Raw genomic sequence first — 25,093 nt, 5'->3', positions numbered from 1 at the left:
TTAGTAATTAAAACATTCTCTTAATCTGATCAGTGAGTCAGGGATGTTGTACACCACAGACCTCTATAAGTGAGAGACGCCTTTACCCTCTATAGCCTCAATTGTAAGTCTGGCCTCTAGGGGGCTATACCACGGAAGCGCCCTGACGGGCAGCTTGTATCTGTCTAGTACATGGTAAAGTTGTAGAAAAAGGAAAGAATTGTCACTTATGCAAATCACATTTGGCCATTAGTTGTTCTTATAGTATCACGTAGTTAGAGCGTCAGACATCCTCCAGTTTGGAAATTGATGGCATGTATAATTTCTGGAAAACTTGGAGCACTGCTGATTTGGAAAGGCGGTTGTCTATCCATAATGGTGCCTTCCTCCTGTGCGCTATTTCACCCGATCCACTTTAATGCTGCTCTCCAGCTATTGAGGGGGATGGTCGTAAACGCTGGAAGGTCTGGGGGATGGCCTCCCTCTACAGGCAGGACCATGGGTCTTTTCCCAATAGAGCAGAGGGTTCAAGTATTGTGGCCGGGTCACCCAGTCTCCAAATATACAGGTATACATTGAGAACAACTGAGCCACCAAATAATATAGTGTCAGGTTGCTGCCCGCAGGCTACCTCTGTAGAGGGATTGAATATACATTTCTTTATGGGAAACTCTTGGTGCCGACCCTCCCCCCAAAATGTAGGTGTTAATACTGGTCTGCAACTCAGTGAACTAGCGAGAAGGGACCTTAAAGGGGTAGTTCTGTAGAACAAATAGCAATTGTGGAAGTGCCATCACTTTAAAGAGTGAGATACGCCCCAATATACTAAGGGAGAGGGTGCTCCACCTGGCCTGATGACCCTTGATTTTTCGGAGGAGAGAAGTAATATTACTATGACAGCAGACCTAGGTTCCTTATTTGTGTAGTTCCCCAGGAATCTGAATGACCGTGTTACATATCAGAGATTCGAGGATCCCGAGGGTAGCTCTGGAGGGGCTCCCATTAATGTGATTGCGCCTGACTTGCCCCAGAATACTCTCAGGCTGGCTCCCTCTCCATAATTCCTCAGCCTGTGCATCAAACGTGGAATCGATCGGAGAAAGTGCTAGATATATACCAGGACATTGTCCACTTATAGGGAGATTCAATCCTTTATATCTCCCCATCTCAGTGCCCAGATTTGTGCATCTCTCCCAATCCATTGCACCAGCGGTTCGATTACCAGGATGAATAGAAGGGGAAGAGGGGACAACCCTGCCGGATGCCCCTGTTGATACAAAATTGTTGAGACATGGTGTCATTGACATGGACTCTTGCCCATGGGTCTGTGTATAACAGTTCCACAAAGGCACGGAAAGTCCAATTGCATGAGGGTCATGGGGTCAGAGCCCCGGTGGCATAATACCATGTTCAGCCTCATAAGGCAGTGCCAGGAGCCCCTGGTAGGCATAAAGCTGTTCTGGTTGTAGTGTAACAAGGACCTCATCCATGGGCAGTTTGTCAGGGCCTTCGCGAGCAGCTTAGCCTCCATGTCAATCAAGGAGATTGGTCGAAAGGATGCCGGCTCCCAAAGTGGCCTGTCCAGCTTAGGAAGGACCACCACTAGTGCACCAAGGATATCATCTGGGAGGAGTGCCTCCTTACCGGCACCTATTAACAAGGCATGAAGAGTGGAATCAGAGTGGATGCATACCTTTTTAGGAAAGACGTGGGTAAGACGTTTGGACCTGGTGTTTTCCCAGGTGGCATATCCTATTGGGCGGGGAGGAGCTGTTCCGCTGTAAAATGCCTATTCAGGTCTGCCCTGCCTTTCGGGGCTAGCAATGGCACTATTCGATCTGCTACTAGTGTGGTCTGTAATTCAGTCTGGCTCTGCTATATTGCTTGATACAGATACTCATAGTATTACGCGATGGTTTCAGCTATTTTGGATACATTCTGAGTCGCCCTGTCTGCCCGTGTGCATACCTGAGGGACAAAACTGTCTTCCAGAGATTTGGTTGCAATTCTGTGGATCAGCTGTCCCATTTTGTCCACAAATTCATACAATCTATTTTGCATTTCTGTAAGGGCTGGTTTAGCTCCTCGCAGCATCTTCTGTTTAAGAGGCTCTGTTGCCGCCTCAAGGTGGCGGAACTCATATTCCTCCCTTCTCTGGTCATAAAGTCTTTCTATTTCTCTGAGACAACTAGAGACGCCATGTCTTCATTTCTTTGATTGAGCATTCTCTAGTGGTTGCTGGGGCTTCATGCTTAAAAGCAGACGCACAACGTGGACACAACACTATAAGGTCAGTCCGTGTTCTAGCACAGCGATTATTGTTTTGAACTGCACATTGCACTTTATTGTTCTGAATAGTTATTTACTGCTTTTAATGAGTTTGCTATTTTTAAATTTCTAATACCTCTAATGGGGAAATAACTGAATGTACTGGTGCTTCTAGATCGGGGCTCTGAGAGGGGGAAGTTGCGCTGCACAAGAAGGGAGGACAAAGGAGCCTTCCGGTTAGACAACTAGAGACACCATTTCTTTGGTTGTGCCTGCTCTAGTGGTCACCGTGGCTTCATGCTTAAAAGCAGCCACGCTACACGGACGTGCGCGTCGAAGGCATGCCTAAGGCCAGCCCGTCTGTGTGCATCAGCATCCTGGAAGCGGCCAGTGCCAACCACACTACCTGTGAGCTTGTAGACGGTAAGATGCACTTCCGTTAGTGTAGAGGTGTTCTGATAGATCTCGTGCTGCTTACCAAGGGCTAATAGAGCTTAGGGCCCGTTCGGGGGGAATTAGATAAACTGCTTAGACTGTCATTTCTATCATACGAGGGGCACAGGAACAGATAAGCACACCTCGGCCCGCTCCTCTAAAAAAGCTACTATTCCACTGCGCGCTGCACTAATAAATGCACGCTTAATGCAAAAACACGCTTACAACATCTATGACCTACTAGAGGAAGGCAGCCGTGATTTTCTATGTATCTCAGAAACCTGGCTATCAGAAGAACCGAACCCTATTAACGTCAACACCATACCAAAGGGCTAGAAAATGTATAAAAAAGAGAGACTAGAAAGCAGCGCTGGCGGACTAGCAGTTAGGTAGGGTTTTTATGACCTGCCGAATGTCTTCCTCAGATATTGGTTGACCTAAAAATTCCCGTTGTCCCTCCGATAGCCACGCTAGGGCGATATCCGACAGATACTCATCCATATCTTCTGTAGGTGCACCCGTTTGCGACTTGTACATGTCTGCATAAGTTGTTCTGAATCATGTAACTATGTCCTGTGTGGTGTAATGATCCACCCCGGCAGAGTCCGTTATTTTAGTGATGGTGTGCTTAATTGATCTCGCCCTAATCTTCGTGGCTAACGTGTGACCCGGTTGTCCCCCCTCCCTGTATGCCCATGCGATATGCCAACTCGATCGATATCGAATCTCTTCTTTCGCCAGGTCGTTGTGTTCTATGGGTGGCTCCTTTATTTGCGCAAGAAGCAAGTCACTTGGTGAGCTCTCATATTGCCTTTCAAGTTGGGATAGGATGTTTTCAACCTTGGTTATCTGACCTCTGATGTCTTTCAGTATTCCTGCCATCGTGCTGCTGTATTGACCCTGAATTGTAACTTAAACACTTCCCATAGTGTTCGTGCGCTGTCCAACGAACCCTTGTTTTGCGCGAAATATTGAGTTATGGCCTCGCGTATGATTTGTGAGCAAAGTGGATCTAGTAGCGCCTCAGAGTGAAACAGCCATGTGAATTGGCGATTCGTGGCATGTGGGATGCGCACTGTCAGTTTGACCGGATTTTGATCCGATGGAGTTCTAGGTAAGCTCACGACATCTGAAACCCAAGTCGCCGCATGATCACTCATTAACCAGTAATCTAGGCGGGACCAGCTACCGTGTACAGTGGAGACGTGTGTGCCCTCGTGCTTGTCTAAGTTGTGATGGCGCCACATATCCAGTAGACATAGCTCTGACATCCCTTCGTTAATAACCTTGGCTGTCTTTGGCGACTGTTCCCCCCCCATGCCAATGGACTTATCCTTTCTTGGATCTAGATGTGTATTAAGGTCACCTCCCCATATTATTGTTGCATCTGGCCAGGCTCGCAAAATGGTTAGTATCTTTTCATAGAATTCAGGGTCCTCAGTATTGGGTCCATAAAACATTCACTAAGGTGACTAGGTCCCCTGCTAGTTTGCTAGTTTACCATGAGTTATGGCGTAGCGACCCGCATCATCTGTGCAGCTCTTTATCATTGTGAAAGGGATAGTTTTTTTGACAAGTGTAAGCACTCCCCTTGCGTAAGAGGAATATGAAGGGGCCTGTCGGTATGTAGCCCAGTTTGAACCTGTGTTAGAACGTGTTAGAACGCGTTAGGTGCGTTTCTTGTTTGAAGGCGATTTTTATTTAGTGACGAACCAAATCTGCCAGCACGTTCCAGGTCGAACATGTCATTATTTCACTATCTGCAGTCAACATACCTATAGCACTGACAGCGTATATAATGATGGTATTGCTCTTACACTTCTGCCCCACATATAATAACAGTTCTGGCCACATAAAACACCCCTTTAAGCCCCCCCAATCCTCCCACCCACTTCAGCAACCCCAACCTGCTAAAGCCATCCCAGACCCCCCCCCCCCAATATTACCCAAAGGCAAAACATATTGTACTAACAGTTGTGAGGAATACCCGTCGGGGATCGCTGAGACAGTTACCCTCCCAGGTTGTGCGGGAGGTGGACGGAGACCTATATGGGCAGAGTTCCCGCCCTATTACTTTCATCATTAACCAACTGACATGCTAGGCCATTCCCCTAGATAAAAACAAAATCTTATCTGCATTGCCAAAGTTCAGGTCGCTCGTTTGAGAGGTCTCCGCTGCCTGGAAACAGTCCACAGCACCAGTGCGCAGTTCACAAGAAAGCAACAATTAGTACATTTTAGTATTGGACTTTGCGTCCCAGGCAAGGTTGATTTGGTGATCATCTATGCCTTGTTGCAAGGAGCCGTCACCGTCAGCGTGTTGGAGAACTCTCTATTTTTCCGTTTGATGGTCTTCGCATAGTCCATTGCCGATTTTGTAGTGTTGAAAATCTTCGATCTTCCGTCAACGCCTATGCACAGCCACACAGGATATAGCATTGCGTAAGGGATCTTCTCTGCAACGAGGAGCTTTTTGGTTGGTTGGTATTCCTTTCTCGCTGCCTGCACTGCTGCTGTAAAATCTGGGTAAAAGGCCAGGGAGTTCCCTTCGTGGATTATGCTGCCCTTCTCCCTAGCCAGACATAAGATTGTGTCCCGGTCTCTATAATTCAGCAAGCGGCTATTATAGGGCGTGGGGGAGCCCCCGGTGCTGGTCAGGCAGCCAATGATCTATGCGCTTGTTCCACTATCAGCATCCGTGAGAGATTCTCAGCTCCAAATACCGACTGTAGCAGAGTCTCAATGTAGGGTTCTAGACAACCAGTATTGGTGGATTCTGGCAATCCTGCTATTGTTGCGGGGATTCTGTTAATGCACAGAACTATGCACAGGAAACCAGGACCTCAGTGAATTGTGGTGTACCAAAAAACTCACCTCAGTACCCAGAACCCCTATCCGACTAGCATCAGTGTCTCATTCGTTCTCCGTACTACAGCGAAGCTATCAATGATTAGACAACCCAGAACAAGCGACTTAGGGTGCTCTCAGGAATGGTGGGAATCAAGGACACTCTTTCGTTTTTATTCTCATACAAGTCCACAACGTGAGTAATCAGAGACACGGAAAAGTTTAAAATGTTTATTTTTAACTAAGTGCTCTAAGATGCAGTATTTTGGCTAACATAAGCAGGCAAATGATCAGAAATAAAACGATCAGCATTGTTACAATTCCATAAAACACAAAGGGAGAAATCATGTTGTAATGATAGTGGAAACAGGTCTTATAGCGCCTTGTGTACCACCCTCCCCTGGCTAAAAGTTAGTTTTATAATAATAGAAGGTCTCTAGGTTTGAATGGGGAACCCCATACCTCCAAGATCAGCATAGGTGAATCACATCACAGGATCAGCAAACCTCTCTGTAGATGGAAAGGTTTTCTCCAAGTGCAAGCATCATGCATGTAATGCAATATTAAAGGCACCCGAGTTTCAGATATTTGCAGCCGTGTGCGTGTTGTGTCTAGAGCGTGGGCCGATCAATCCAAATAATCAACATACATTGTTATTTGACCTTGAAGACTTCTGCACACAGTGTACAGACTGAAGTCGCGATGTAAGTCTAGGGATGTAAAAAACAGACCGTTCTCATGTGAAGAAAAGCAAGCAAGCAGTTTTACTTACAATAACAGTTACCTGTAGTGTCGTGTGCAAAGGCGGCAAGATGGTGTTTAACTTCTAATACGCTTATGCTAACATAGCAATGTGTGCAAGAAAAACCCTATCTTCACTACACTATGCGTATGTTGTTACACGTGGATCTTGCCTCTAAATCTTCGTTCTTGGCCTATATCATGGCCAGCACCTTCTCCATGGCGAGGGTTTTTTCTGTTGTTTGCTGTAGCCCATCCTCGGCGCCAGATATGCAGGTTTGTGCTTCCCCCAGTCGCAGCGCATGTTTGTCTAATTTAGTGGACATGTGATCCCTTCTGAGGTTCAGGTTATCTATTTTGCCATCAATAGATTGCAGACTGTTCTGTACGGCTAGAAGTGTCTTTTCGATGGCATTGAGACTGTCTGAGGGAGCGTCGACTTCTGAGTCTGAGGCAGCTTGTTGCCTTGATTTACTGGACTTGCGGGGCTCGAATGTCAGGCGGGGCTGGTTCCGCTCGGTCTTCCCCATTATTTTCCCCTTTATTCTCGTGTCCTAAGAGAGTATATAGCAAATATCTTGGGATCAGGACGTGATAGCGTCACCTGCACCCGGCACAGCGCTCTTCGTGGCGGCACACCGCAGGTGCTAAAGCAACATCTCCCAGAGTTATCTGGCATTCTGAATGAAGATCTCACGAAATATGACAATTGGATCAGAAACGCTGCAGAAGATCTGTCCCCAGTTGTACGGAGCAGAGCACATTGAAGTTGGTCTTTTAGTCCATGGTTCTCTGCTGCCCTCATTATAGAGAAAACACACTGTAAGACACTAGAGCGTAAATGGTGGAAGAATTATAATTCAGCCAACAAAGAGACCTTTAAGCTTGCGCAAAAGGCATATTATTCAGCTTTAACCAAAGCGAAGCAAGCGTATTTCGAGGTGCGCATAGGAAAGGCAGGTAAATAATCAAAAGAGATTTTCTCTATAGTCAAGAGCTCTATGTCCCTGGCAGCCTTCACTTACACCAAGGCAGCCTCGATCGACTGGTGTGAAATGCTAGCAAGCTTGTTTACTAACAATATCTCTAGCATTCAAGCTACCCTAGTTAAAGCATGGCTACCCGAGGTCGAAGCCGAGATCCTACGGCTTACTAAGAAGATCCCAATGGCGAGGGTAAACCTGAGTAGTTTTGAAACTATTCAGTTGGACTGCTCACTGAGGGATCTTAAAGCAATCAAATCTGGCTCTCCCAATGATCCATGCCGCCCGAAATTGCTGGCTTTGGTGGCAGAGACTATCAATCCGGCTGTAAACTGGATTTTAAATACCTCAATAAGTACAGCTTCAGTCCCTAATGCATGGAAGCAGGTGAAGATCCTTCCACTTATTAAAAAGCCAAAGGCGGACCCTGCTATTGCGACCATTTCCAGGCTGATCTCCTTGCTGCCAGCCTTATCCAAAATATTGCAGAAGCAGGTGAATATATAACTGTGAAACTTCTTGGAACCTAATAAGTTGCTACACCCTAGCCAATCTGGCATCAAACCCCGCCATAGTACAGAAACCGCATTGGTTGATGTATCGGAATATATATTAAAGGAACCATATATGGGAGGGGGGGAGCGGCCTTACTGACCATGTTGGACCTGTCAGCGTCCTTCAATACCTTCCCCTTCACACTGTTGCTTAACTGCCTCCAGGCCATTGGAGTGACAAGCTGTGCATTGGACTGGCTAACATATTTTTTAGCAGGCAGAAGCCAGTAAGTTTGGATTTCTCCCTGTTCGACCAGCCCAGGAAAGGTGGACACAGGTGTTCCTCAAGGCTCGGTCCGAAGTCCAAGCCTGGGCATACCAGAATACCTAATGGTTAAATTGCAGGTGATCCAGAGCGCGGCAGCTGGCCTTCCGTTAAATGTGCCGAAAAGGCAACACGTCAGCCCACATTTGCGGGAACTTCACTGGTTACCCACCAGGGAGAGGGTCAAATTTAAGGCTCTGACACTGGTACATGATGCTTTGTATCAGACTGGCCCCGAAAACCTTAGCGCTAGTTTCAGCTTTTACAACCCTTCTAGACATTTAAAATCTACCAGCAAACTTCTAGCTGTGATCCCATGTTCCAGTGTCAAAAATCTGGTTGTAGATCACTAACATTCTTAGGTGCATAAGCATGGAATCAGCTTCCATTTGATCACTCTTTTGTCATGGTAGGATCAATCTGATAATGTAGTCTCCCACCTCCTCTCTGCACCGACCTTCTCTACTGCGGTGGTCCGTCCACCCCTAGAGCATCAATGGATCCACTTGCGCTGTTGACAATTGTTTCCTTTCTGCTGCCCAGTCCCATGTTGGCTTCCAACTTTCAAAGAATAGTGATTTGCCTTGGAACACCACTTTCAGTTAAGCAGGGTAAATAAGCACATATTGAATTTTTATAGCCTTAAGTTTTCTTTTCACCTTCAAAATGGATTTACACATGAGCTGCACGTTGACAGTGTAGTTGGGGAATACCATCACCTTAGCATTAGCACAGTGAATATCTTGTAGGCAGTGGTCGTACTGTAGCATAGCATCCCTGTCCACATTGTTTAGTATTTGCATGATGATGGATTTGGGTGGTGCGCCAGGCGGCGGTCTATGAGCGAGTGCTCTGTGAGCCTTCTCTAGTATGACGCAGGGGGATAGCACCCCATCCAGGATCCATGCCTTAAACCAGTCTCTGAAGAATGTTTCTGGTTGTTGTCCCTCTGTGCCCTCTGGCAGACCCACCAACCACACGTTATTTGTGCAAGATCAGCTCTCCACTCAGGGTAACAGCCGAATGCCCCTTCAGTCAGCAGCTGATGCAGCCGGACAAGACCACCCAGTGTCCTCTGAGAGGCACTCAGCCCCCCTGTCCCTCAAGGTTTCCACGGCATGTAGAGAATCAGGAGGAGGGGCTCTTGAAAGCCCTCAGGCCCATGGCACAAGACGCTGCGGCCACAGCAGGAACCCTGCCTTGTTGGCTGAACCCCTCCCCCCCCAATTTACCTGGAAGGGAACCAGGTTGTTTGTTAGGGGTTTGTGCCCCTATGCACGCAGGGTCCCACAGCAGTAAGGAAGGTCTGCGCTCAGCATCTGCGTCTCCAACCACCGCAACTGCAGAGGCAACCACCAGATCCTCTTCAAGCCAATCACTTCCATGAATGATCTGCCCGAAGGCCTTCACAGTTGATTCGGTTACATCTGCAGTCTCCACAGGGGCCGACAGTGCTGAGGTCAAAGGGCAGAATGGAGCTTCCTCCAAGCCACCTCAGAACTAACCTTCTCCACCTCAGCAAGCCGCATGTCAGGCCAGCCACTCTCACACGGTCCACCTAAGCTCCCTCCTTTGCTTCGGGCTTGGGCCTTCCATTTATCCCTGTAAGAACACAAAACTGAAACAACTAGGAATGTTTATCTTTTGAAACATTGGTGCATCATGGCATCCAACATGTTTCTTTATTTAAAAAAAAAATTCTACACTAACGACGCTGCTCTATGGCTATTTCAGAAGGTTTAGAGCATGACTGAGTTCTCAGAGGCAGTCGAAAAAATAAGGAAATTATAAATACAATAATTCAGCCATAGCTTCAAGTTTTTTATTTATTTTAAACAAAGTTCTTAATTATTGTTTAGCATGTTAGCACAGTAAATCCTCTAGGAAGTACATAAAAGAACAGAATATAGTAAACAACGGTGGGTCACGTTACCGTACTGGTCAGCCCGTATTAAACAGTAAGCAACAGTGAATACTCAGGTTGGTGTTTAGCGTGACAGCGAATCTCCTCTCAAGTGCAAGAGGTTTGTATGAGAACCATCCAGGCAATGGAGGTATACTTCCCTTTGAAATCTATCAAATGCACCCAACTTAAATCCCCCACCAATCCTACCAACTCCAGCGGTGTCTGTTCCCCCCTCTTTTGCCTGGCCACATGATTGATCCAAAGATATTTGAGGCAAATGCCCTTGCCCAAATGAGTCACGCTTTACTTCACATGCTGTAGTGAGCTCCAATGAATCAATGGGGGTGATAGCCAGTCCCACAGCCGCACAGCGCTCCAATGTCCATGGGGAGTCCGGCCCTAGTCAATCAGAAATAGAATCATCACCCTCAGTATCACCTACAAGCAAGTCAGCCAGTAGTGTTTTCCAAGTTATTACAGATTCTATGGCCTCCTGCCCTGATGAGCGACCCTCAGCAGTGAACACCGATCCGAGTCCGCCCATTGCAATTGGTCTATCATAATTCTATGCTTGGCAAGCACTAGGGCCAAATTAATAAACCAGTCATGGCTTTATGCTAAGCAGACCGGGGGTAAAGGACCAGCAGGCATAACCCGGGTGCGGGGATCAGGAAGCAGTCGGTTGTCTCAGCCAATTGGCGCACCACCTCATTCTAGTAAGAGGTTAAATGAGCAAGCCTCCATAGCATGTGATGAAGATCCCAATTATCAGCAGGTAATCTTGCTGTAATACATAATAACGAATAAATATGAAGCGGGATTTGTGGGATATCTTGGGTGCAACCTCCAACATTTTAGACCAGTCCCCATCAGTCAAGAGTGAATTCAGTTCAGTTTCCCAACGTTTATGCAGTAATGTGAGACAGGAGAGCACATCCATATGCAGAACCCCATACATAAAGAGACCAATCTTTGAATGTTAGTGCCATCATATAGAAATTGGTAACCATGAAGAGGCTGTGGCTCCGCTTACCACCTCCCCATAGCCTATGCACCACCACTGCAAGGGAATGATATAACAGAAACTGCCCCACTGGGAGATCAAACTCTGCGCCCAAATCTTCGAAGGAGTGCAAGATGCCATCCCTGTAAAGTGCACTACCGCTTTTACCCATTCTTGTAGGCGACCCTCTTAAATCTCGCTGACCTGCATGAGGAGGTCCTGAAAAGGGAGTCCCTGGATATATGGAGCTTGCAGCTGGGTTTGGCGGAGCACCCTCAGCCAGCAGATCTGAAGCACGAGGACATCTTGCCGCCCGGCAGGGAAAGCCTGTTTAGGATTAAACAAAATGGTCAACAACAGAGTCTCGTCAGGGGGGTCTGATAATCTCAGCATCCCTGGGGTCTCCTGTCTCTAAAACCACCTCATACCATACTTCAATTGTGCCACTAGGTAGCAGGATTTAAAGTCAGGGATGTTTATCCCCCATCAGTGAATGCTTGCTGCAACTTAGCTAGTTTAACATGCCAAAGGCCCCTGCTCCATATTAAGTCAATCAGGATCGTGTCCAGGTCCTGATAACGTACTCCTCGGCACCACAACCAGGAAGGTGGCAAAAAAGTACAGATGGTGAGGCAATGCTAGGGATGACAGGGATAATGTCTTCAAAATCATGACCTCACAAGGAAAGTCGTCACTGCTGTACACACATTGCCCTCTAGTTGTTCAGGGACCATGCAATATGTTCAGGGCCCCAAGTATTGCACCACGTTTCGTTCACACCTCATGCCACATAGAGTCAGGGCTTGCACCTGTCTCCTAAAATCAGGAACAGACAAGTTTTGATCAAATTCAGACATAGGCCAGAGGCCTCTCTAAAGTCGTGAGAAGATGCACCGCTCTCTCAGGTTCCGCCGTGCACAGATCACCCAGGTACAGTACCATCTCATCTGCATAGAGGGAGATGTAATGTGAAACTCCGCTGGAAAGAATGCTAGTATAGAGCAGTTCACCACAGGCCCTCCACGCCAGTGGCTCTACTGCAATGGCAAAAAGCAGGGGCGATATGGGCATCCTGTAGGTTGCTTTTCTCCATGTCACACTCCCGGGAGATAGACCGCCCCGTTTGGATCCATACCACAGGGTTCAGGTAGAGCAAGAAAGTCCATTCAAACAAAGTGATGCCTCAGCCTCGTACAAAGCATGACAGTGTGGAAAAATTCCCCATGCAGGCTATCGAAAGCCTTGAAAATCTCTGCAAACATGAAGTCAGCCCATTTTGGCAGGGAAGTGCCATCACTCAGATCTTGAGTGCCATGCTACAGCCAGGTATAAATCCCAACTGGACAGCATTGATCAGGCCCAATATGTGGGGCAATAGATACTGTGCAAGGATACCAATGAGGAGTTTATAATCAACGTCCTGAATCGACAACAGCCTGTAAGCCATCACATCAATAGCAGGATTCCAGGGTTTGAGTAGGGGACAATAAGTGCCTCCTGCATGGTAGGGTGCAAGACAAGAGCCATCAGTTCCTCCCGGTACAATGGAGCCGAGTGTGGAGCCAGTAGATTAATGTAGGATGCATAGAACTCCACCGGGAGGCCATCTATCCCTGGAATTTTCCTGTGGGCCATATGGCGCACTTCAGCACACATCTCCTATGAGATGTCTCCTCCTATTGCCTCCCCCGCCTGCGGAGCCAGTCTGCGAAGCGGGAGGACAGTTAACCAGTCACACATGGTCTGTTCCTGTGTCACACCACCACTGGACTACAGTCTGACATGATAATTGGAGAAGGATCGATTTATCTCGGCCTGTGTATATAGTCTGGTCCCCACAGGCATTACCAACTCTGGAGTTGGAGAACCACACATAGCAGGATTGGCAAACCTTGCCAGAGGGGCCCCATTTTGTCCCTCTTGGTGTGTGTGACAAACCATATATGCTTTGTGGTTGAAACAGCGGAGGCGCACAATATGTTTCGTTACTTTTTTCTTTGCCTCCAGTAGGGCATGTTGTTGGTCTGGCTTCTCTGGTCGCAAACGCTCTATATCTCTGATGGCTTCTTCATCAGTAACAATCTCCCCCAAGATGTTCGTCAGCGCTCCTACCGTCTCAGATATGTATTGTCCGCAAAGAACGACTTTGAAGGCCTCCGATGTAGCGAGCAGTGAAGAGGCAGTACCCTCATTCTCAGCAGAAAAGTGCCAGGTCCCCTTTTTAATAACCTCACGGACCACCGGGTCTACCAAACATGACAGCTTACAGACACCAGCATGATGCATGTATGCGCACCACCACATTGTATCGTTAACAGGAGGGGGATGTGATTTGAAATAGTTCTGGACAAATATTCTATGTCCGTGATTGCTCCGAGCATGTCAGGCTAGCATTAAAAGGTATTGAGGTGAACATGCAGCACATGTATGATGAAATTAAACGAATAGTCACAGTCCTCCGGGTGGTGATGTTGCCATCCATTCACCAGACCCCAATGGTGCTGCCAGGAAGAGAATCTCCCAGCTAAATGAACAGTGGGGGAATCCCCGAGTGGGGGGTGAGAGAGGTCCAGGTCAATTTAGGCAACACAATAGAAGCCGCCACCAACAATATGCGCTCATGGCAGTAGAGGAGCCAAAAAATTGGACAACATGTCGAGAAACAGGGATTGGTCGACATTGGGTGCGTAAATATTAACAAAATAAATATTTTAGCCATCCAAACGGACTGTGAGGATGGAACAGCGTCAACTTTCTCACTGGTGACTTGAAAGGGGGCCCGGGTCGCACCCAAATTAGTATTCCCCTAGCAAAAGATGAGAATGTGGTGTAAACCCCATGGCCCCTCCATCGCTTGCACAATGCAGCCTCCTCCCGATCATTCAGCTGAGTCTCCTGTCACAACGCAAGGTGGATTCCCCTTCGCCGCAGGTATGCTTCTAACTTAAAGTGCTTAACGGTGGTATTCAAGCCCCACACGTTGCAGGAGAGACGTTTGTAGGCATTACCATTATCTCATATCAGCAAAGCATCACTGTCCAACAGAAACGCACCCGCTCGTAAGAAGTAGGCAGTGGTGTTGCCCCCACAGCCAGAAGAAATCAAAGAAGGAAGACACCTGCTAGAACCCAAAAAAACAACATCCCAACTCCTCCTCCCCAAGACACCAAGGCAAAATCCTCCAACCCAACAAAGACATGCAACCAAACAAACCAGTAAGCCATGGATTCATCTACACCACTCCTCTCGGAGTATCAGAGGCAGGACGTAGTCCCCATCAAGATAAGGGAGCCCCAACGAAGCAACCCCACAACCAGCCATGCAGTAAAACGAAGAAAGCACACACCCATCATAGGGGCCTTCTAGGCAGAAGATGAGAACAGACACCCCCCCTTCTAGGTGTCTCATCAAAACCAAAGAGGTCAGTGGGTATCATCAGCAGTCTGTGGGTTGACATGAGACAACTCTCCACTCTTGGCAGTGTCAAGAGTGGAATAAGAATCAGGGCCCGAATCCAAACCACCGGCCGCATCCCCAGCAGAAACCGGGTGACACTCCAAGTCCGCAGGTCGTGATTTTCATAGCTGCCTCCACTGCTTTTTACTGGTCACGTTGTGCCTGTGCCATTGTTGTAGTGTCACACCGTCCCCGTCTATGCCGAGCCCGGGGTCACCGGACACTCCTCTGGGCTCGGCTCAAGCCAGTCCCACAGACTAGAGAGTTTTAAAGACTTTAGCATGCGTCATTACAATATTTCATCACTATTACATCTTTCTGACATGAAAGGTAAGGAATTCTTCATTTTAGATTTTAAATGGCTCATTTATTGCCATCCATATGGCTAGATTAGATTAAACCTCAAGACTCAAAAGAGGGAGGGAGAAGTTAAAGTTCCTCTCAACTTCCCTTAAAGGAAAATGCAAAATCAAAAGGAGTGGAACAGTTGTGTTGAGACGGGGCGAGTGGGGGCAACACCGAAATTAATTGTTGTAAAACCCTCTACAGTGTTGTTCCGCCAAAAGCATGCTTCCCATTGGCGTACTTAGCCACTGATCGTTACATTATTGGGTCTTTTCCTCCACCAGGAGGGATTGTCTCTTGAACCTGAGACCATATGGGATCCACCATGTGAGGAAAAAAAGTTAAAAAATACCTCTCACCTTTAGAAAGGACACATTTTATTAAGCAGGTCAAAGGTAGTGGTATGATTAGAACTGCAAGATGTGAAAAGAGAGGTATTAGGTGTCTCTCACATCTATCTCTGGAAGAACCAGGTCAACATGTTTCTGCCAACTTTGCGCCCTGTGGGACTACTTTTGTCAGGACCGGAAGGTTGTTTTATAGGATCCCTTCCTGAAGTCAAATTAACTCAAATGGGACACTTACTTTTTCTCCAACTTTTGAAGCATTTTTCTTCTTATTTGGTCATATGGGACTATTTGTCCAGTCCTATAAGGAGGCAAAAAGACATGGAGAACAATTTGTTATGTACTAGAATCTAGTACTGATGTTGTCCCATATTTCTTATAATGCATGCACCCAATTATTTCTATAATCTAATATATATATTTTTGCTTAATTAAATGCAAACATCTTCAACCCTTTTGGGGTTGTTCGTCTATGTGAGCAAATGTAATAATTGCTCATGTATTCCATGCTAGGATGGATCTTAATTTGAGGTCGCTCTATTATCAAAGTTTCCTCTATGCAAATTTTGGATAACTCATGCCGTGTAGATCTCACTGTATTTTGAAATGAAAAGGAGTTTGAGTCTAGGTAGATGTAAACATAGACATTGCTTTGAAAATGAACAGTTAGGGTAAAGGTATCTGTGACCGCAATATTATGTATGTAGTTGTTTAAGGAAGTGGGGTAGTAAATCTTTGTTCAGAGATCGGAGATCTAGAATAGGTCTAAACTTGTTTGCTTCATTTTTTTTCGGAACAATGAAATATCTGGAGTAGACTCATTTTCCCCTCTGGGCAGGAGGGACCTCTTCTATGGCTAGTTTCTTCAGGAGGGTCGACACTTCCTGACGCAGCAGTTCCAGGTGTTGAGGACGTGACCTTACCGGAGGAATGTCTCTTGGAGGCACGCAGAAACGTAGCACATACCCATTGCGCAGTATATTTAGCACCCACTGATCTTTGGTGATGTTGCGCCACTCTTTTATACAATTCGAAATACTTCCTCCCACTGGAGTGGGCAACGGTGCTAGAGGAAGCAAAAAATCATTGCTTGCCTTGAGTTTTAGCTGTGGAAGAGGACTGTTGTTGATGTCCTCCTCTGTCTCTCAAGGAACAACGGCCTTGGTATTGAGATTTGGTTTGTTTGTTTTGCAACCATTGAGGGGTTTGAACCCTCTGTTGGTAATGTTTGCGGTTATACGGCCTGTAGCATCGTTTAAACTCCTTTTTTTTCTCAAGGCCCACAGCCTTTAGTGTATCCAACTCGGCCTTCATTCTGGCCATCTCCTCGTCAGTGTGTGATCCTCAAAGGGATTTACCAGAGAATGGGAGATTCAAAATACCCTGTTGAGCTTCTGGTTTTAAAGCTGTTAAGCTCAACCAAGAAGACCTCCTTGCACATATTCCGTGTGCATATGAGTGTGCAGCCAAAGAAGCCCCATCCACTGCTGTACTGATAATTTGATTGGCTAGCAGCGCCCCTTCTTGGAGAATCTCTGAGAAGTCTTGTTGATCGTCCTTTGGCAGTTTCTCTTTAAAACGCTCCAACGAATCCCATAAGGACCTGTCATAACGGTTCAGCAGGGCAGTAGCGCTAGACACCTTAAGGGAAGATGCTGCAGAGCCGCAGGCCTTTCTCCCCCAAGAATCCTAGACACTACTGTCCTTGTCTGGAGGAGCTGCGGAGGAAGAAGCCACCGCGTGTGTCTTCTTTGCTGCTGCGATGATGACAGAATCCAGTGGAGGATCTGATTTCAGAAATAGAGGATCCGATGCAGCAGGTTTATACTTTTTCAGGATCCGAGCCGGAGCTGCTTTAATTGAGTATGGGGTGAGGAAGATGTCCATTACCGGTTCAAAGAGACCAGAGACTAGAGGGAGTAATGGTCTAGCCGCAGACCTCTGATGGAGGGTCTAGAAAATGATTGAGGTGGTGGTCTGAGGAGCGGACGTGTCTAACCTCAGCTTCTCTGCTCCTCTAGCGAGGACATCGTGGAAAGTGTTCACATCATCGATGGGTGACACTCTTGAGGGAGGGCTATCCGTAAGGGTAGGAGAGTAGTCCCTTTTGGATGAGTGCGTCGAAGATGACGACAAAGATGGTGATCTTCGTCTTTTGCGATGAGCATGAGTTGATCTCTGCTCCGAAGATTTGCCTCGGTGATCTCTGCTCCGAGTAGTGGGAGACCTGTCCACCTACTGTACCAGACGTTGTAGTGGGGATCTGTGCAGTAGACTGGAATAGTCAGTAGGCCACTGAGCGTGACCGGAGGGTTCTTTCTGCCAGTGATGGAGAGGTTCAAGCCATCTGGGCAAAAGATGAATAGAAGGAGAACGCTGTCTCCGTGGAGAGCCTCTTGGAGATGTTCTTGACATCAAGAGCGCCTTGGGAGAGCTCATAATAAAATGAGAGGAGACTCTGCAATCTTTGGAGCGTGATCGGCATCTTGATGAACGATGCGACGTCGATAGGGAGTTTCTCTACGTCGACCGACTATGCGTCACCATGACTAGTGAATCTTTAGAGCGGGATCGTCATCTCGACGTTGATCTTTCCTTGTGTTTCGATGTTAAATGATGAGACGTCGGACACCTGGACGTGACAGACTTCGCCTTCGACGTTGAACGTGCAGGCGAAGTACAAATCGACAGAGAAATCATTCTCGACATCGTGTCTTTAGGCCTTGCAGATCTCTCTCGATGCTGATCGCCGTCGATGGAGACACCTAGTATATTTTTATTTTATTTTTTTTTTTTATTGGCATTTGTTATAGTTTACAATCAAACATCAACCAGAACATTGCGGTCACAGCACAACAGCATCCTTCATCCAAGTTTCCTGTTTGTTTCCTAATCAGAGGTCTTCTGTACCCAACACCCTTCCCCTTGCATACTAGTCGTTCGTGGGTTCTGTTGAAACAGTTTGCAGATATTGGGTTAGGTATACCCAGTAGTCTCTGGGTGTTGATCCAGCAGGGAGTTCTTCCTCGTAAGTTCTCAGGGTATCTCTACAGTACGTTAAGTCCGTAAGCCAGTCTTTCGGTTTCGGGATTCGCCTCCCATTCCAGCATAGCGAGACCCTTCTTTTGGCCATTAGCAACGCAATCACACAGAATCTGCGCTTTAGGGCCCGTAAGTCAGGCAGCAGTCCCAGCAAACAGGTTTTGGCTTCGCAGCGCACCTCACCACCCACCATGACCCCCAGTAATCTCGTCACCTGCCCCCAGTAGTCTCCCACTGCCGCGCAGGACCATGCCAGATGCATGAAATCTGCCCCTTCAGCCCCACAACGTTCGCATCTAGAATCCCCACGCAGCCCATATCGTTGTAGCCTAGCCGGTGTGTAGTACGTCTGGTGTAGGTATTTGAAATGTAGTATGCGGAGGTTACCATTGGGTGTCAGCATTCCCGTCAGGGTGCAGGCCGTTGTCCACTCCTCCTCCGTTAACTGCGTGTCTAGGCAGCTGTTCCACTTGTCCATGGAAGCGTGCGTGTTCCCCGCTATGTCCCCCTGCATTTTTATATATAGTGTTGATACCAGGTGCTTTTTTGCAGGTGTGGTTATCAGCCATTGCAACGCGGTCAATTCCTGCGGTTCCAACGGGTACGTTGGATACAGATGTTTCACAGCTTTCTGCAGCCTATGATAGTTGAAACGAAATAATGTAGACATGTTACTAATGTATGTTAGATGTTCAATTGTTTTAAAGGTCCCATCCTCGTACAAGTCCCCTACAGTGTCGATGCCTACTTGGCGCAGTAAGTCCAATCCCAACCTTTCTTGCGTTACCGAGATGGCCGGATGCCATTGAAGCCTGAGCGCCGGGGCATACAGCGGCAGTTTATTGGCCAGTCTGCCCATGGTATGCCATGCTTTGTTCGTGGCGTCAACGGTATTTATGTCTCGCGTGTGCAAAGGGGGCCTACGGTGAGTAATGATCGCCTCAAGTGGAATTGGCAATGCATCTCCCTCCTCAATCGCAGTGTGGGTGAGAAATGGGATCCTGTGGTACCAATAATGCGCGTATTGTGCCTGCGCACAAAGATAGTAGAGATAGAGGTCTGGGACCCCGAACCCTCCTTGACTGTACGGTAATGTGAGCGTCCGCATCTCCACCCTGGCCGTCTTTCCCGCCCAGACAAGCCTGAGGACCATCGAAGCAATCCTGCGGAACACCTCCTTTGGGGGGTGTATAGGGATGTTAGCGAACAGGTAGAGTAACTTCGGCAGTACTACCATCTTGACTATAGCAATACGATCAGCCAGCGATAAAGGCAATTGAATCCATCTCCCCACCTTCTCCTCTAGCGTGTCAATCACCGTCCCGTAGTTAGCCCTGATCACAATTTCCGGGTCCCTGTGAAACCACACACCCAGATATTTTATCGGGTCCGTTTTCCACTCCAAAGGGTAATCTATGGGGTGCGGGTGTGTGGTGTCGGTCAAGGGAATAATCAGTGATTTGGCCCAGTTTATAGTGACACCAGATTGACGCGCGAATTTTATGTATTCCCTCAATAACGGATTCAGATTGGCCTGTGGGTCTCTCACGTATAGCAGCATATCGTCTGCATACAACGATATGTGCAATGGCCGTTGCGGAAACTGCAGGGCCGAATAGTGATGTCCCTGTCTTATTTTGCAGGCAAGGGGCTCCAGTGCTATTGCGAACAAGAGAGGGGATAGCGGGCATCCCTGCCTCGTCCCCCTCCGGATATCGATGGTGTCTGAGATATAGTTATTCACCCGAATCCTCGCCACAGGTGCATCATATAATAGGTGGATCCACTGGAGAAACATGAGGGGGAAGCCCATCCTCCGCAGTACCTTAGTCATATATGTCCACTCTAGAGAGTCAAAGGCTTTGGCCGCGTCTAAAAAGACCGCCGCAGCCTTCGTCTCTGGCGTTAAATAGTGTGAAAGCGCAAACAACGTTCGTGTATTGTGCGCAGTGGAGCGCTCGGGTATGAATCCAGACTGGTCAGGCAAGATCAATCTGGGCATCAGCGGGTTTAGTCGAGCAGCCAGCAGCTTGGCCAATATCTTGTTGTCCACGTTTATGAGGGACAGCGGTCTATAGGAGTCGCAAAGCTCCGGATCTTTCTGTGGCTTGGGGAGTGCTAATAGTAATGCTTCACGTAATGTTGGCGGCAGGTGTTGTTGCTCATGGGCATTACCATACATTTCCACCAGGCGGGGGGCCAGCTGGTCAACAAACGCCTTATAAAATTCGCACGTAAAGCCATCGGGGCCCGGAGCCTTACCATTCGGTAGCGACTTAATTATTTCTGTGACCTCCTCCACTGTGATGGGTTGGGATAGGTATTCACGATGTGCGTCCGATAGCCACGCTATCGCCACATCTTCGAGGTACTCCCCGATTTCAGCCTCAGTGGCCGTAGGCCTGGAGGCATACAGCTCTCCGTATGCAGCCATAAATTCCCCTAGTATTTCTCGCTCACCATACTTCCGCTCTCCTAGCTGTCCACGGATCACCTGTATGTTCTGCGGTGCACGTCCCTCGCATATGTTAGCCGCCAATCGCCTACCTGGCCTGCCGCCGTCCCCATAGGCCCTCGCCACCTGTCGTTTCATGGTGTATTTAATTTCATCATCCGCAAGCCTCTGAAATTCGGATAGAGCTGTCCGAATGTCCCCCAGTATCCGAGCATTTTGAGTGCCCTCGTATTCACGTTCTAGTATTCGGAGCTTGTCTTCTTTGGCTCCAATTTGCTTTTGAATATCTTTAAGGATGCCCGCATTGGTGCTGATGCAGACGCCACGTATAGTTGCCTTGCATGCCTCCCAGAGCACTCCCGGGTCGGTCGCAGTGGGCGCATTATTGTCAAAATATTCCTGTATCGCCTGCCCAATGGTATCAGCGTATAGGGGGTCTATGAGTGCCTTAGCATTAAATCTCCAGCTGAATGGAGGTGGTGTGTAGTTCGGGAGCTCCAAGGTGAGGAGCACCGGGCTGTGATCGGATAGTGTTCTGGGTAAGTGACGAACCTCCCTCGTCCACAGTGCAACTTCCCCCGACACCAGCCAGTAGTCAATACGGGACCAGCTACCTCGCGACGTAGTCACATGGGTAGCAGCCAGCTCAGCCGGGTGTCTACTCCTCCAAATATCAGTGAGTGCCCTATCTACCATTATGTCCTGGAGGACATGGAGTGCGCGCCTATGTGGTTCTGTTGTCGTCCCAGATCGGTCAATGTCATCGCAGAGCGCAAGATTAAAGTCTCCACCCCACACCACGTGTGGAGCCTGCAGTTCGCGCAGTTTGCTCCACAGTGACTGGTAGAATTGCGGATCGTCCACATTAGGCCCATAGACATTCACCACAGCCAGCCGCTGCCCCCGCAGGAGACCAGTTAGAATAACAAACCGCCCCACGTCATCCTTCTCGACCTGCTCAATTGTATATTTAAGTCTTTTTCTTATCAGCACCATCACCCCCCGCGCATATGAGGAGTAAGAGGAATAGTGTACTGATTCGGCCCATCTACGGCCCACAGTTATTCGGCGCGACGGTGCGCAGTGGGTTTCCTGTATGAGTGCAATGTCTACGCGCTGTCTGTCTAGATATGCCAGCGTGTGCCTAATTTTTTTGGGGTTACCAAGCCCCCGGACATTCCACGTTAATAATCGGATATATCCCGCCCTCAATCTGGTATCAGCCATTCCCCCGTATCAGCATGCATGCCCCAGGCACCCCCACTTCCAGTGAGCGCGCCCCTATATCTTTCGTAGCGGGTAATGACCTTCTTGTTTCTCAGCAAACGTACTTGGATTTCAGCAATGCGTCTCATGTACAGTGACCAACATTTCAACTTCCCAACCATACCCCCTTCCCCCCACCCACTTCAGCACCCCAACCATGCCAAAGACATACCCCATAACTAAGTTTAAACATTAGGTTAACTGGATTCGGGGATCTCCCTTTGTTTGGGGGGACCGCCTAGAACACACTACTCCATCCAACTCAATGGATGTGGACGGGGACAAATCATTGGTCAGAACCCATTGGGTCCCATATCCATGTAAGCATCTGAATGACTCTCCCCCGGGCCCATCGCGGCCGCATCAGTGTTCATATCATCCCAGTTACGGTTTTACTGTCCTGCCAGCAGACGAGTTCCCTCCAGTCATTTGTTTGTCCCTCCTCCCGCGCCTTACCTATGTATCTATGATCTAGTCCTGGGAGGCAGGGTTTGTTGCTCTCGCTGCTCTTCTGGGGGGGTCGTCCTCAATCCCAGAAAACCCCCATGCCCTCCCAGCATGGGACGGCTGCTTCCCACGCTACGCGGGCCCTGTCTGGCAATGGTGTCCCACCACCGATGGCCCGCAGGCAAGAGTCAGCTCTGTATCACCATGACGGATATAGCAGTACTGTTACCGGACATCAGCCCCTCACAGTCCCCGGCATGTTTGTGCGCAGCAGGTGCAGTCTCCGTCTGTGCCATGCCAGAAGTCGCCTTACCGGCCATTCTGCCCTCTGCAGCCCATTCCGGCAGGGCCGCAGGGTCAGCTCACGGTGTAGAGTCGCTTAGTCGTTCCTCTGGTATTTCTTTGCACAAGTTATTAGTCAGCGTCCACATTTTGATCAACTCTCCGCCTCTCCTTTCGCTTAGCACCGATTTTTTTGATGAGTTCATGCGCCTCTCGGGGCGAATGGCACAGCGTCACATGTCCATTGTGTGTTATTCGAAGCCGGGCGGGATATAGCATGGCATAATCGACCCCCATCTCACGAAGTTTCTTTTTTACCGGATTGAACTCCTTCCGCGCTTGTTGAACTGCGAGTGTAAAGTCCGGGTAGAACGCCAGGGTGTTTCCTTGGTGCGTGATCTGTTGCTTTTCACGCGCTATTCGGAGGACAGCATCGCGGTCCCTGTAATTGAGGACTCTGGCGACTATAGGCCGCGGAGGCGCCCCAGGCTTCGGTCTCGGGGCCAGTGACCTGTGGGCCCGCTCAATGAGGAACATTGGGGATAGGTGCTCCGCGCCCACAATTTCCTTAAGTAGCTCCTCAACATACGTCTCCATCCGTCCAGTGTTGGTAGACTCCGGAACCCCCGTGATTCTCACGTTATTGCGTCTTGAGTGCGCCTCTAAATCCTCTGCCTTGTTTTTTAGCACCTCCATCAGTCTCTCAGCCTCCGTATACTTCTGAGTCGTGGTTTGCGAAGCGTCCTCCAGCGCCCCAATTCGGTTCTCTGCCTCCGTCAGGCGCTCCCCGTGCGCGTCCAGTTTCGCCGCCATGTTGTCAACACGCAGCGTGATAGTGTCTAGTTTGCCATGTACATCTTGTAGGCTCTGCTGGATGGCCCTCAGCGCCTCCGCCATGCCCTGTGGTGTCGAGTCCTCAGCACCCGGTACTTCGTCTGGTGGCATTACAGCGCCTTTGGTCTGGCGCTTAGTTTCAAATGGAAGCTTTGTCTGTGTCTTCTCTGGTTTCCCCATTTTGTCCGCTTGCGCCCCTGGGCCCCGGGGGTCCCGCCGACACAGTCACCGATCAGCACCTTCTCCCCCCCAGGTGGGATTAGGGGGTGTCGTAGTAGTATGGCAGTTTCTCAGGCTCTCACCATGACGGATATAGCAGTACTGTTACCGGACATCAGCCCCTCACAGTCCCCGGCATGTTTGTGCGCAGCAGGTGCAGTCTCCGTCTGTGCCATGCCAGAAGTCGCCTTACCGGCCATTCTGCCCTCCGCAGCCCATTCCGGCAGGGCCGCAGGGTCAGCTCACGGTGTAGAGTCGCTTAGTCGTTCCTCTGGTATTTCTTTGCACAAGTTATTAGTCAGCGTCCACATTTTGATCAACTCTCCGCCTCTCCTTTCGCTTAGCACCGATTTTTTTGATGAGTTCATGCGCCTCTCGGGGCGAATGGCACAGCGTCACATGTCCATTGTGTGTTATTCGAAGCCGGGCGGGATATAGCATGGCATAATCGACCCCCATCTCACGAAGTTTCTTTTTTACCGGATTGAACTCCTTCCGCGCTTGTTGAACTGCGAGTGTAAAGTCCGGGTAGAACGCCAGGGTGTTTCCTTGGTGCGTGATCTGTTGCTTTTCACGCGCTATTCGGAGGACAGCATCGCGGTCCCTGTAATTGAGGACTCTGGCGACTATAGGCCGCGGAGGCGCCCCGGGCTTCGGTCTCGGGGCCAGTGACCTGTGGGCCCGCTCAATGAGGAACATTGGGGATAGGTGCTCCGCGCCCACAATTTCCTTAAGTAGCTCCTCAACATACGTCTCCATCCGTCCAGTGTTGGTAGACTCCGGAACCCCCGTGATTCTCACGTTATTGCGTCTTGAGCGCGCCTCTAAATCCTCTGCCTTGTTTTTTAGCACCTCCATCAGTCTCTCAGCCTCCGTATACTTCTGAGTCGTGGTTTGCGAAGCGTCCTCCAGCGCCCCAATTCGGTTCTCTGCCTCCGTCAGGCGCTCCCCGTGCGCGTCCAGTTTCGCCGCCATGTTGTCAACACGCAGCGTGATAGTGTCTAGTTTGCCATGTACATCTTGTAGGCTCTGCTGGATGGCCCTCAGCGCCTCCGCCATGCCCTGTGGTGTCGAGTCCTCAGCACCCGGTACTTCGTCTGGTGGCATTACAGCGCCTTTGGTCTGGCGCTTAGTTTCAAATGGAAGCTTTGTCTGTGTCTTCTCTGGTTTCCCCATTTTGTCCGCTTGCGCCCCTGGGCCCCGGGGGTCCCGCCGACACAGTCACCGATCAGCACCTTCTCCCCCCCAGGTGGGATTAGGGGGTGTCGTAGTAGTATGGCAGTTTCTCAGGCTCTCACCTCTGCATGCCAATCTGGGCTCCAGTGCCGTCCGTCAGTGCCTTCCTGACCGTCATGTGGCCCAGCTCTCACCGTCACGCCGGCAGGCCTGCGTAGTCGGCACCCCCCACGGCGCGCACCA

Source organism: Triturus cristatus, chromosome 8 (genome assembly GCF_964204655.1).
Source record: "Triturus cristatus chromosome 8, aTriCri1.1, whole genome shotgun sequence".
NCBI lineage: Eukaryota > Metazoa > Chordata > Amphibia > Caudata > Salamandridae > Triturus > Triturus cristatus.
The sequence above is the reverse complement of the archived record's forward strand: the minus strand, read 5'-3'. Positions refer to the sequence as shown.